The sequence below is a fragment of the Schistocerca nitens genome, chromosome 8 (assembly GCF_023898315.1).
Source record: "Schistocerca nitens isolate TAMUIC-IGC-003100 chromosome 8, iqSchNite1.1, whole genome shotgun sequence".
Lineage (NCBI taxonomy): Eukaryota > Metazoa > Arthropoda > Insecta > Orthoptera > Acrididae > Schistocerca > Schistocerca nitens.
Genome location: NC_064621.1, coordinates 628,545,237 through 628,556,978, shown reverse-complemented (window position 1 = coordinate 628,556,978; position 11,742 = coordinate 628,545,237). Strand labels below are relative to the sequence as shown.

Sequence of the window (11,742 nt, the reverse complement as noted above, 5' to 3'; positions counted from 1 at the left end):
CTCAATCATTGCCTAAGTAGGCTGGCGACCGAATTATTAATTATAGGTAGCATCTACTGTGTATACTTCTAGTTCATGCGAACGAGCAATTATACTTTACATTTGCTTGATGCATCACTGTAGTTATTGACTGAATACAAGTCCGATCTTGCTTCTATTAGGTACACGCGGTCAATTTATGTACTAAAATCCTTGTTTATAAGGTGAAGCCCGTGAACTTATTACAGTACAGGCTTTATACAGCTAACGTACGTCCGTTTAAGGGCGGTAGCGTTACACGTGGCTTCCCGGTGACAGGACATCCAGTTGTTGTCGGTTACAAATTAATGTAAAGATCGAACAGTGGATGTTCAGTGGCACGAATAGCGATAAAGTTCAGTAAAATAAACTGCAGTGGGAGTCAAGTATAATAGTGTGGTATAGGTGGCATTTAATATGGACAGGAACGTAGGCAGGATAGATGCGCCAAGCGAAATGGAGAATGCGGCTGGCAGTAGCAGGAGTTTACATGGCCAGATAACAGATGGCGTTAGCGGAAGACAATTGGCGTACATACAATACCATGAACACGTCAACGAACAGATTGAAATGTCGAGATCGTCTCGAATACAGCAAGGGATAAAACAGGAAGTAGAGGGTGACTTTGTAGATGATAGTGGGTACGTCAACGAATCCACTGACATGTTTGATTCACCACAGATAAAGAAAGAACCGAAAGAAACTTCTGAAGTAGAACCGGAACACACGGATTCCGTAGAACAAAACAGTATAAAAATTTTAAGTATGAACGACTTATTTGAACAATTAACCAAACAAATCGCAGGACAGAGTGAGCAGCTCAAAATACAAAATGATCAGCTTAAAACGCACGTTGACGAGCAACTCAAAACACACGTGGATCGAATTGAAGGACAGGGAATTAAAATTAGTAAACAAATAGAACAGGTAGAACAAAAAGTGGGTAATTTAAATTCTGTGGTAAATACTCTGAAACTTGAAGTTGATACCATTAACAAGAATATGGATACTATGCAGGGGGAAATTGTTAACATTAACAGTAGGTTCGATGAAATTCTCAACATCCAAGAGAAAGTAGAACCTCTGGTTGAAACTAAGGTAGACGAAAAAGTTTTCGGTCTTAAAACTGAGATCGTGAACGAATGTCAGCACGGAATATCACAGTTGGAAAAGGTAGTTTTAGAAACTGAAAGGGATTTAGATAAAAAAGTAACCGGATGTGTTCGAAACTGTGAACAGAATACTACGAAAATTCAAGGCAGAATTTTCGATCTGGAGAGCAAAATTAAAGACAGGCCTGGTGTTGTCTGTAATGGCACACCGATTACGAAGCTGTTCGAAGGCGAGGAACGCTTTGATCCCGCCAAGAAACACAACGGATGGCGTCCGTTAGATTTCATCAAAAATTGCGAGAGAATATTTCCTGAACACTTGTCTAATCAGGAAAAGATAAACGTTGTAATTAGCGCCTTAGCAGGTGATGCTAAGCGCTGGGGAATTAATTTGGACACCGAACGAATGACGTTCGAAGAATTTAGGCAGAGATTTACGGAAGAATATTGGTCTGAACAAAAGCAGGACCATTTGTGGCGGGAGTTCATCATGGCCAAACAGCATGATAACAGGGGCAGGAATTCCTTGAAAGATTTCTGCGAGCATTGGTACCGGAAATTGACGCATTTAAGAGGCAGAAGATCGGATTCAGAAATTATCTGGGAGCTATATAAAAAGCTTCCGGAGGATTCAAAGAGGTATGTAGGAAGCAATCATCGTAGCTTCCAAGCATTTCTCGAAAGAGTCGAAGACGAAGATCATTGGCGCGAAAGTCGTGCCAATTATCAAAATTTTGGTAACCGTAATAATCGTAATAATGACGAACGAAATGACGGCGAAGGATTTCGCGTCAATATGTTACAAAGAGGAAGAGGCAGAGGTAGAGGAAGAGGAAATTATTCAGGTCGCGGTAGAGGGTATACCGCGCAAAATAATAACGACGCGGGAAACTAATTTCCGCGAACGTTGCGGGCCAAACGGAAGCGGACAATACATACCGGCCCCGATTTGAGAAAAGATACCGGACCGACCGTAATGTAATGAGACAGGCTAGGGACAGGCACGGAACGCCGCGACGGGTTGTGGCGAAACAAGCGTCAGCTGCGTGCCAGAATGAGTCATTTCTGCCGCACAGAACGCTACATGTTAACAGGCGAGTGGAGCATCAGAGGGCAATGGCCCAGCCTAGCAGAACATCTGTTAGGAAAGAAGCCGCTGGAAATACGGCAGCAGTAGATACGAACATAGCCGTCAGAGCTAATGAAAATTTTACGAATGATGATTCCATGGCAAAGGAAACGATAAAGAAAACTGTGAATACACAGAGAGGTGCGGTTAGCAGTGTTTGCAATGAAATTAAAGGCGAGGATGAATTAGCAGAAGTAACTGATTGGCATGTGCAGATCGACGATCTGTACAAGGGCCTAAAGCAATGTGAGTGGGAGGATTTTAAGAAGGAATATGAGGCAAAGAAATTAGTTAGTGGAAAAGGAGATAGTAGGGACGTCGATAAGGTGACGTGGCCCGAATTGGAAGAGGAGAGAATAAATAGCGCCGCGCAAAGTACGCGTGCCGCCAATAGGATGCAGATTAAGGGTAGGAAGGATTTGGAGGATGAAATTCTCAGCATTAACGAAGAAATAACTTCTGCTAACAGTCCGCCAATAGTACAGGCTGCTACCAAGAGGCACCGTGGAGAAGGGGCAGATGATTACCTGAAAGTAATTAAAGTCCACGAGGATTACACGGAATATGAAGTCACAGTGGAAGTGAATAAAGCTGAGGATGAGGCCGTATTGCCAAAAGAGGAGGTTGAGTTAAAATCCAAGCCTGACAACAATACAAAGGAGGAACTTAGTGCCTGTCTCAGAAAAGCTTTTATGTTAGAACCTGAAAGCGATCCGGAATGGTCGGATTCCGACGATAGTTCGGATGATGATAGATACGCAAAAACAGACGAAAGTGAATATATTAACTTTCCCTATTGTTCAAAAGTAGAGTACTTAAGTGAATTTGATGGTGAGGAAGAGAGTAATGATGACTCTAGTGACGATGAATTTGCAGGTGTAAACGAAAGTGAATATACTTTTACTGAAAGAGGGTATGAGAAAATTAGTGACATTTTTCCAAAGAAAGATACAGAAAATAGAAGTGGGCAAGAACCACCTGATAAAATGATGGCAGAACAGGGAATATTGTACCTTGCTAAAGACTTTGAAATTTCAAAACCTAAAAAGCCGCCTGATGAAACGAAACGTTGGCAAGATCTGAATGGCTTAGTGAAAGATGTAGAAAATAGGAGGCCTAAAAAGCCACCAGACTTAAGTGACTGTTTTATGAACCCTAAAAGACTGCCTTGTTAATAAAGAGACTGGGTACAGGATACTGTATTTGTATATATTATTAGTATTATGCATGACTTTATTATTATTGTATCTCAGGGTTACCTGAAAGTGAATTGTTGTTTTGTTGATTTAGAGTCAGGGGCAGATTTATATCGGATTTTGAGAATGTCATGAACACATTACATCATGAAACTACAGGATTTCCACCGGAAGAAATTTTGTTAGGCAGAAGTAGTAAAAGTTTAATTGAAGAAAAACTAGAGTTTCCACCTTGTACAAGTTTGGGATTGGATCAAAAGAAAGAATTGGTGATAAAAAGGGCAAAGCAAAAAGCTGAATATAGATCTAAAAGACACAATAAAAATTTAAAAGTTCAAAAATTTAAAATTGGAGATTATGTTCTTTTAAAAACCCACGAAAAGTCTAGTGAACTAAACCATGAGATTTCCAAATTTAAATATATTTATAATGGACCATATATAATACAGAATATTCCACACGACAATGCTTACTACCTGATCTACCCAAAATCCAAAAGACCTTTAGGTGTAAGAAATATTGTGGACCTGAAACTGTATGTTCCTAGAAATGAGTGATATAAGGATAATCAGAAAGCGACTTGCAGTAAATGTGCTGTATCTTATGTTGAACCCAAGTTATTCTAAATGTAACTGATCTTTGTAAATGTCTGTATACCCTTGAAAGTGTGCTAATGTAGTTATGTGAGTTTCAGATTACCAATTGTACTGTAACTGTAAAAATGTATGGAGAAAAGGACTGAAATGAAAGGATAAATGCTATCAGCCAGATAAAAGATGGGACTGTCAAAAAGGAAAATGGGCAGTGTATGAACCATGATATGAAGGACTGCCAAATACCAATGAGGGCAGATAAATAGTCGATGGAAAATTATAAATGTGATCCAGGAGATGTGACCATATGAAGAGAAAAGGACTGCCCAAATCCGCATAATAGGCAGCAAATATGTGTAGTTAATTTTCTGAATATATGTGTGTGTGTTTTGTTTAGTAAGTAAGGAAATGGACTGCTATTCAAAGCAAGCAGCGACAAATTATATTATAGTGTGTACAAAATATGCAATTGTTTTTGTAGTTAAATGTTTGCATTATTCCAGAATTTTAAATTATTTTAAAAAAAATGATTAAATTGCTATTTTAGTAATGTTATGATGGGAAGTTGGACTGTGCAAAAGGCACATGAGTAAATGACAAATAATTATTCTTGATGTGTTAAAAGAGTGTAAACCTATGTACAGTAAGTAAAAGGGGATATGTAGTGTAAATCTTTTTGAACGTTTAAGTAAAGATTCATAACCACTGTATGATTGTAAGATTTAATGTTCCCATAAAATTTGGACTTAAGCAAAATTTTCTGGAAACAGGGGCATGTGTAACGACAACTGTACATATAATAATTTTTTTCTTTATGAATTTCTCTAAATTAGTGTGAAAATGGTTGATTTAATTTCTTGCTCTTTTCGTGTCATGTTAAAGAAACAGTGAGCAACTTTTGAAATGAATATTATTATTTATGTTAGATTTCAAATAATGTGATAATCAAAGGGAAGTGTATTTAATGTTAAAACTATTGTTAGATGTGAAAATTGTAATTTAAACACTTGGTCCATACGTAGGTAATGCAGTAGGATATGTGTAGTAGAAAACCTGTGGTGAATACCCTACCTGTAGGGGAGCGGGAAAAGGTGGAGGCAGGCGAGCGCGGGAAAACGCACACTGGGCGCGGTTCGGCACAACGGGCTCAGTAGTCAGTCGGAGGCGAGCAACAGTAAGAGTCGGAGTGGTGAATCGGTCAAAGGAACACGTACTGTACCGAGGCGGCTACCCAGGAAAAGTGGATTCTATTGAGCCTCGGATGCACCGATTCCGATGACTACTTGGCATGGCTATATTTTGAGGCACAAAGTTGGAAAGATTACGACGCTAAGAAGATGGAAAGTGCCGATGTAGAGTGAGCCTTAGCCGTGCTTGTATGTGTGCCGTACCGCCCGCTACCTCGCTGCCCGCCGACCGCCGCACTGACTTGCACAGGTCAAACATTTATTTCATCTTTAGAAGTGTATTTGTGTGGACCAGTGTCGAAACTGTTTCTAATTGTTCAATAATAACGTGACTTTTACCAGAATTGCTTTAGCCATGACTTATCCTGATCACTGACCTAGACAGGATCCTTACCTCGTATTGTGCAACCCGAGTATCCTGAACTGAAAATCTAAAATCAGTGTTAATAAGAATTATCAGTAGATCTCTCTATGCTATAAAGAAGTTTAAAAAGTCTATGTGTTATTGCAAAAGTTGGTAAATAACAATAGTATGACTAACTGAAAGAGAGTTTTTTGAATTGAGTTAGCGATGCTGTTTAATTAACTTGAAACAGAACTAATGACAGTTAAATTATTCAGAAGTAAGAAAAAAGAGTAGTTATCCATTGATTGATAAATTTGAGAGTTAATTTGCCTTCAGTACTTAATAGTTTCAGTATAACGATCATAACAGTTTCAGGCCCCCCCCCCCCTTCTCTTGTCCATTCTTTCAAACCTTGAAATGTGCTGATCAGATTTGACCAGTAAAGTTAAGTTCTAGATTGAACCTAAGGGTATTAGTGTTGTTTTCCAATTTTAATAGTGACATTGTATGTGTGCTTTCAAAACTGCTCATCCTAGGACAATCTATGCCCGATTTCTGTCTGATCAATATACAAAATGCCGTTAGTAGTGATCATTGCTGTGTGGTGTTGTGTAAATTTAGCTCGTCCAAATTAGTACAAAAAGAGAAAGCTTTAGTTCAGTGGATTTTTCTGGTTCCAAACTTTGGCATATAACACATCATTACTACGTGTTACTATGCTTGTACATGCACCCACTTGTACAAGAAAAAAAACTCAATCATTGCCTAAGTAGGCTGGCGACCGAATTATTAATTATAGGTAGCATCTACTGTGTATACTTCTAGTTCATGCGAACGAGCAATTATACTTTACATTTGCTTGATGCATCACTGTAGTTATTGACTGAATACAAGTCCGATCTTGCTTCTATTAGGTACACGCGGTCAATTTATGTACTAAAATCCTTGTTTATAAGGTGAAGCCCGTGAACTTATTACAGTACAGGCTTTATACAGCTAACGTACGTCCGTTTAAGGGCGGTAGCGTTACAACACCAGTATCAATTTATAGCACGTCAGCCCAGGATACCTATCTACAGTTACAACATATAGAACTGAAGTATGACAGAAAGTTGAGTCATAGGTTTCACAAAAATGTAAGTCTTGTAGACTCGTATAAAAATTTTCTGTATCATAAAATTGGTTTACAGTGTTTGCAGTGTTTGTCAGTGTTTGGATCTACATATACTGACGGAGGCTAGGACGTAGAGACAAGAGGTTCAGAAAAGATGGTCACACCGTATGGTGCAGATATGCATCTCAGTACGAGAAGGATGCAAGCCCACATAAGTGAATTAAGGGCCCCTGCGTAGCACGCAACATGCAGTGGAAGTCTGCAGTAACACTGTGTACATGCACAGGGCAGGTCGTGGCTTGGCAGTTAGTCAGGGAGGGGTGCGAAAAATGGACACCCAGCTAGGTGCCTTGAAGTCAGTAGATGTCACTCTACTGAAACCTCCCTCCCATCCCCCCTCCCAATCTGAAAGGCATCAGTTTAATTCCCAGTGGTATCAGGACTAGGTGCATCCTATAGTCACACAGACAGGAGAGGCAGCGTCTTGCAGCAGTAGGTTTGTGAGACACGAGTGTCGTGGGGTACCACTTGAAGCTGGCTGCACCTGACAACAGACTGCATAAGTAGAACGGGAGATATTAATAACTGCTCATCCCATTCCTGATATGGCAGAACATCATCCTTCCTCAAATAGGCCAAGGAAGCCATGATCATCACTGATCCTCTGACATCCGCACGTTGACGTGTTGACACGGCTCATGGGCTGTTAACTGTAGGCGAGTAATACCAGACTGAACTCCACACAGCGTAGCTGATGAGGAACTCCAGATGAATTCTGCTGGGCGACAAGTTATAAAGCCGTGCATACTATTACGCTAAATTCGCACGATTGTTTGTCGCTACTAGGGCTAACCCGCATCCTGTTTGTCGGCTCCGCAGGCGGAGTGATGTTATAGACTTCCCGACTGTTGCACGGAACGAGGAGTGGCGAAAAAAGCGTGGCCGTCGCTAGTGACCTTTGTGGATGACGGCCTCGCCTAAATATAGGTTACGCGGACATCCCATCGCGACGGAAGAGTGGAGTACCTGGCAGGAGTAGTGACGTGGGACACGACAGATAACGATGTGTGCACAGTAGTAGTTAGTGGTACTTGTTGACCAGAAAGTCAGGTAATAGCATGTCTATAGCTGTAGCCTGGCATCCCGGGTTCGATTCCCGGCGGGGTCAGGGATTTTCTCTGCCTCGTGATGACTAGGTGTTGTGTGATGTCCTTAGGTTAGTTAGGTTTAAGTAGTTCTAAGTTCTAGGGGACTGATGACCAGAGATGTTAAGTCCCATAGTGCTCAGAGCCATTTGTAGCCTGGTAGACTGTTTCAGTGAATGGAGTGTGGTTCCAATCATGAACTATGATCTCAGGAAATAATGTAAAAGCTATGATGTTGAAACAGTGGACAGACGGAAGCAGCAGGCGGCTGGTCCAGTGTAACATCCAGACCTGCGTAAGTTCAAGGCTGGAAACATCAGTCACGCCAGTGCGGCCTCTCCAGAGTGTCATGCATCAGGACGAAGTGACAGCTTTCTATTCGCTTCGTCACAGTGAAGGAAAACTAGCTCTGTATCATTGTAAAAGGTACAGAGACGAGCGTGTGTGCTGGGACTTACCCCAGTTTACTACTACCAGCGTCATGTCATCATAACGCAGCTTTGCTTAACATACACTCCTGGAAATGGAAAAAAGAACACATTGACACCGGTGTGGCAGACCCACCATACTTGCTCCGGACACTGCGAGAGGGCTGTACTAGCAATGATCACACGCACGGCACAGCGGACACACCAGGAACCGTGGTGTTGGCCGTCGAATGGCGCTAGCTGCGCAGCATTTGTGCACCGCCGCCGTCAGTGTCAGCCAGTTTGCCGTGGCATACTGGTAGCATGCCGCGACAGCGTGGACGTGAACCGTATGTGCAGTTGACGGACTTTGAGCGAGGGCGTATAGTGGGCATGCGGGAGGCCGGGTGGACGTACCGCCGAATTGCTCAACACGTGGGGCGTGAGTTCTCCACAGTACATCGATGTTGTCGCCAGTGGTCGGCGGAAGGTGCACGTGCCCGTCGACCTGGGACCGGACCGCAGCGACGCACGGATGCACGCCAAGACCGTAGGATCCTACGCAGTGCCGTAGGGGACCGCACCGCCACTTCCCAGCAAATTAGGGACACTGTTGCTCCTGGGGTATCGGCGAGGACCATTCGCAACCGTCTCCATGAAGCTGGGCTACGGTCCCGCACACCGTTAGGCCGTCTTCCGCTCACGCCCCAACATCGTGCAGCCCGCCTCCAGTGGTGTCGCGACAGGCGTGAATGGAGGGACGAATGGAGACGTGTCGTCTTCAGCGATGAGAGTCGCTTCTGCCTTGGTGCCAATGATGGTCGTATGCGTGTTTGGCGCCGTGCAGGTGAGCGCCACAATCAGGACTGCGTACGACCGAGGCACACAGGGCCAACACCCGGCATCATGGTGTGGGGAGCGATCTCCTACACTGGCCGTACACCACTCGTGATCGTCGAGGGGACACTGAATAGTGCACGGTACATCCAAACCGTCATCGAACCCATCGTTCTACCATTCCTAGACCGGCAAGGGAACTTGCTGTTCCAACAGGACAATGCACGTTCGCATGTATCCCGTGCCACCCAACGTGCTCTAGAAGGTGTAAGTCAACTACCCTGGCCACCAAGATCTCCGGATCTGTCCCCCATTGAGCATGTTTGGGACTGGATGAAGCGTCGTCTCACGCGGTCTGCACGTCCAGCACGAACGCTGGTCCAACTGAGGCGCCAGGTGGAAATGGCATGGCAAGCCGTTCCACAGGACTACATCCAGCATCTCTACGATCGTCTCCATGGGAGAATAGCAGCCTGCATTGCTGCGAAAGGTGGATATACACTGTACTAGTGCCGACATTGTGCATGCTCTGTTGCCTGTGTCTATGTGCCTGTGGTTCTGTCAGTGTGGTCATGTTATGTATCTGACCCCAGGAATGTGTCAATAAAGTTTCCCCTTCCTGGGACAATGAATTCACGGTGTTCTTATTTCAATTTCCAGGAGTGTACAAAGGACTGCACCATAATTTAAGAGTGAAACTGAAAACTAAAAAACTAAAACTAAACTTCTATTGAACAGGCCATGAAGGCACAAAGGTACCGACCAGCTGCCGTGTCATCCTCAGCCCGTAGGCGTCACTGGATGCGGATATGGAGGGGCATGTGGTCGGCACACCACTCTCCCGGCCGTATGTCAGTATCCGACACCGGAGCCGCTACTTTTCAATGAAGTAGCTCCTCAGTTTGCCTCACAAGGGCTGAGTGCACCCCGCTTGCCAACAGCGCTCGGCAGACCGGATGGTCACCCATCCAAGTGCTAGCCCAGTCCGACAGCGCTTAACTTCGGTGATCTGACGGGAACCGGTGTTACCACTGCGGCAACGCCGTAGGCCAGAGTGAAATTGAAGCTTAAACTAACTTTTAGAAACTTATATACTTATATGAATATGGTGTTTGTTCTTTCGGACATTGATGACCTGCAGCGGTCTAGACGAAATTCGAATTATATTAATACCTTCAGCTGCCGACGGGCGTTGATATATATCAAGGGGGACAGATGAAAATGTGTGCCCCGACCAGGACTCGAACCCGGGATCTCCTGCTAACATGGCAGACGCTCTATCCATCTGAGCCACCGAGGGCACAGAGGATAGTGCGCCTGGAGGGATTTATCACTGGCACGCTCCCCGTGAGACCACATTCCCAACTTATAGTCCACACCCTGCAGGTGCACTATCCTCTTTGCCTTCGTGGTTCAGATGGACAGAGCGTCTGCCATTTAAGCAGAAGATCCGGTCTCGAGTCTCGGTCGTGGCACACATTTTCACCTGTCCCCGTTGATATATATCAACTCCCGTCAGCAGCTGAAGGTATTAATACAATTCTAATTTTAGAAACTTCGTCAGTGTATGCCTAAGTATGTTATTGTTAACATTGTAAAGTGTCAGAATAATCAAATGATCCAAAACACACGACCTTAGGAAAAAATAAGTGATGCTGAATAATAAAACTAGAAAGCTAGAAATTAGTCAAAATTTGCAAAGGTATGACACAATTAAATGTTAAGTCTCAACTTGATCAGGGCAATACTTGGGTTAAAATCTTCACTTTCACGATAACTTAAAACAAGCCTCTAAATACTAGACTCAGAAAGCTGAAAATTCTGTTGTAGCGATAGTTTCGTGTAAAAACTCAACACTTTTATTTATAATTATAGTTCCTGATCCCACTGAGTTAGCAGCAAGAAGGAACAATTTCTTTCAGTGAGCACAAAGAGCAAAGTGGACTTGCAGACTGGAAATTATGGTCAGTGTGTTTTCCATCGATTTCTAACTGACTGTAAAAATAGTTTCCAGGCTTTTGCAGATGGCGAAGGTAGGTGGGAAGCATGCAAAGATAATTCAAGAGTCTTTTCATAACGGCATAACGAGAAACACAGACCATTTGTTTATTACCTGCCCTTTGCCCTTCTCCCCCCCCCCTTGACAGGCTACAGACGCCAAGTTAAAAATCAGTGGCGCAACGCTGGTTCAGATTCTTACCAGAACTTGTTTTCAAGCAAAAGAACCGGACCAGTAAAGAAAAAGTGTTCATTAATTTTAACACTAACTATGTATACATGTCGTTCCACATCATGTCCATGAAAGAATCGTTCAAATTATCTATGGAACGAGTAACCAACTAACTAACAAAAGTTAGTGTTGAACTACCTACACTTCACATTCCTATACTAAATTGACGAATAGCCTCTTGGCATAACTGATGAGGAATATCAGATTTAGAATGTCGATTGTTCTGCGTGTTGACAGACTGATGAATGCACCAAGGATTCATCAGAAAAAGAAGAAAAAAACAGAGCATTTCATGACCAACCTCTCCACCATGCATGGACTGAATCAGCCAGTTGCAGTACTAGTATCGAGCAACAGTATCTGAGATGTTCATTCCGTGCTATACCTTTACTTTCGGAAGTTCAGTTTCAGTTTGTGCACAGCTCTAT

The 11,742-nt window shown here is 43.2% G+C and overlaps 1 pseudogene; it reads right to left on the bottom strand.

The window, feature by feature from the left end:
• Positions 1-10,016: 10,016 nt before the first annotated feature.
• LOC126200095 (5S ribosomal RNA) lies at positions 10,017-10,134 on the bottom strand (annotated as a pseudogene).
• Positions 10,135-11,742: the final 1,608 nt, after the last annotated feature.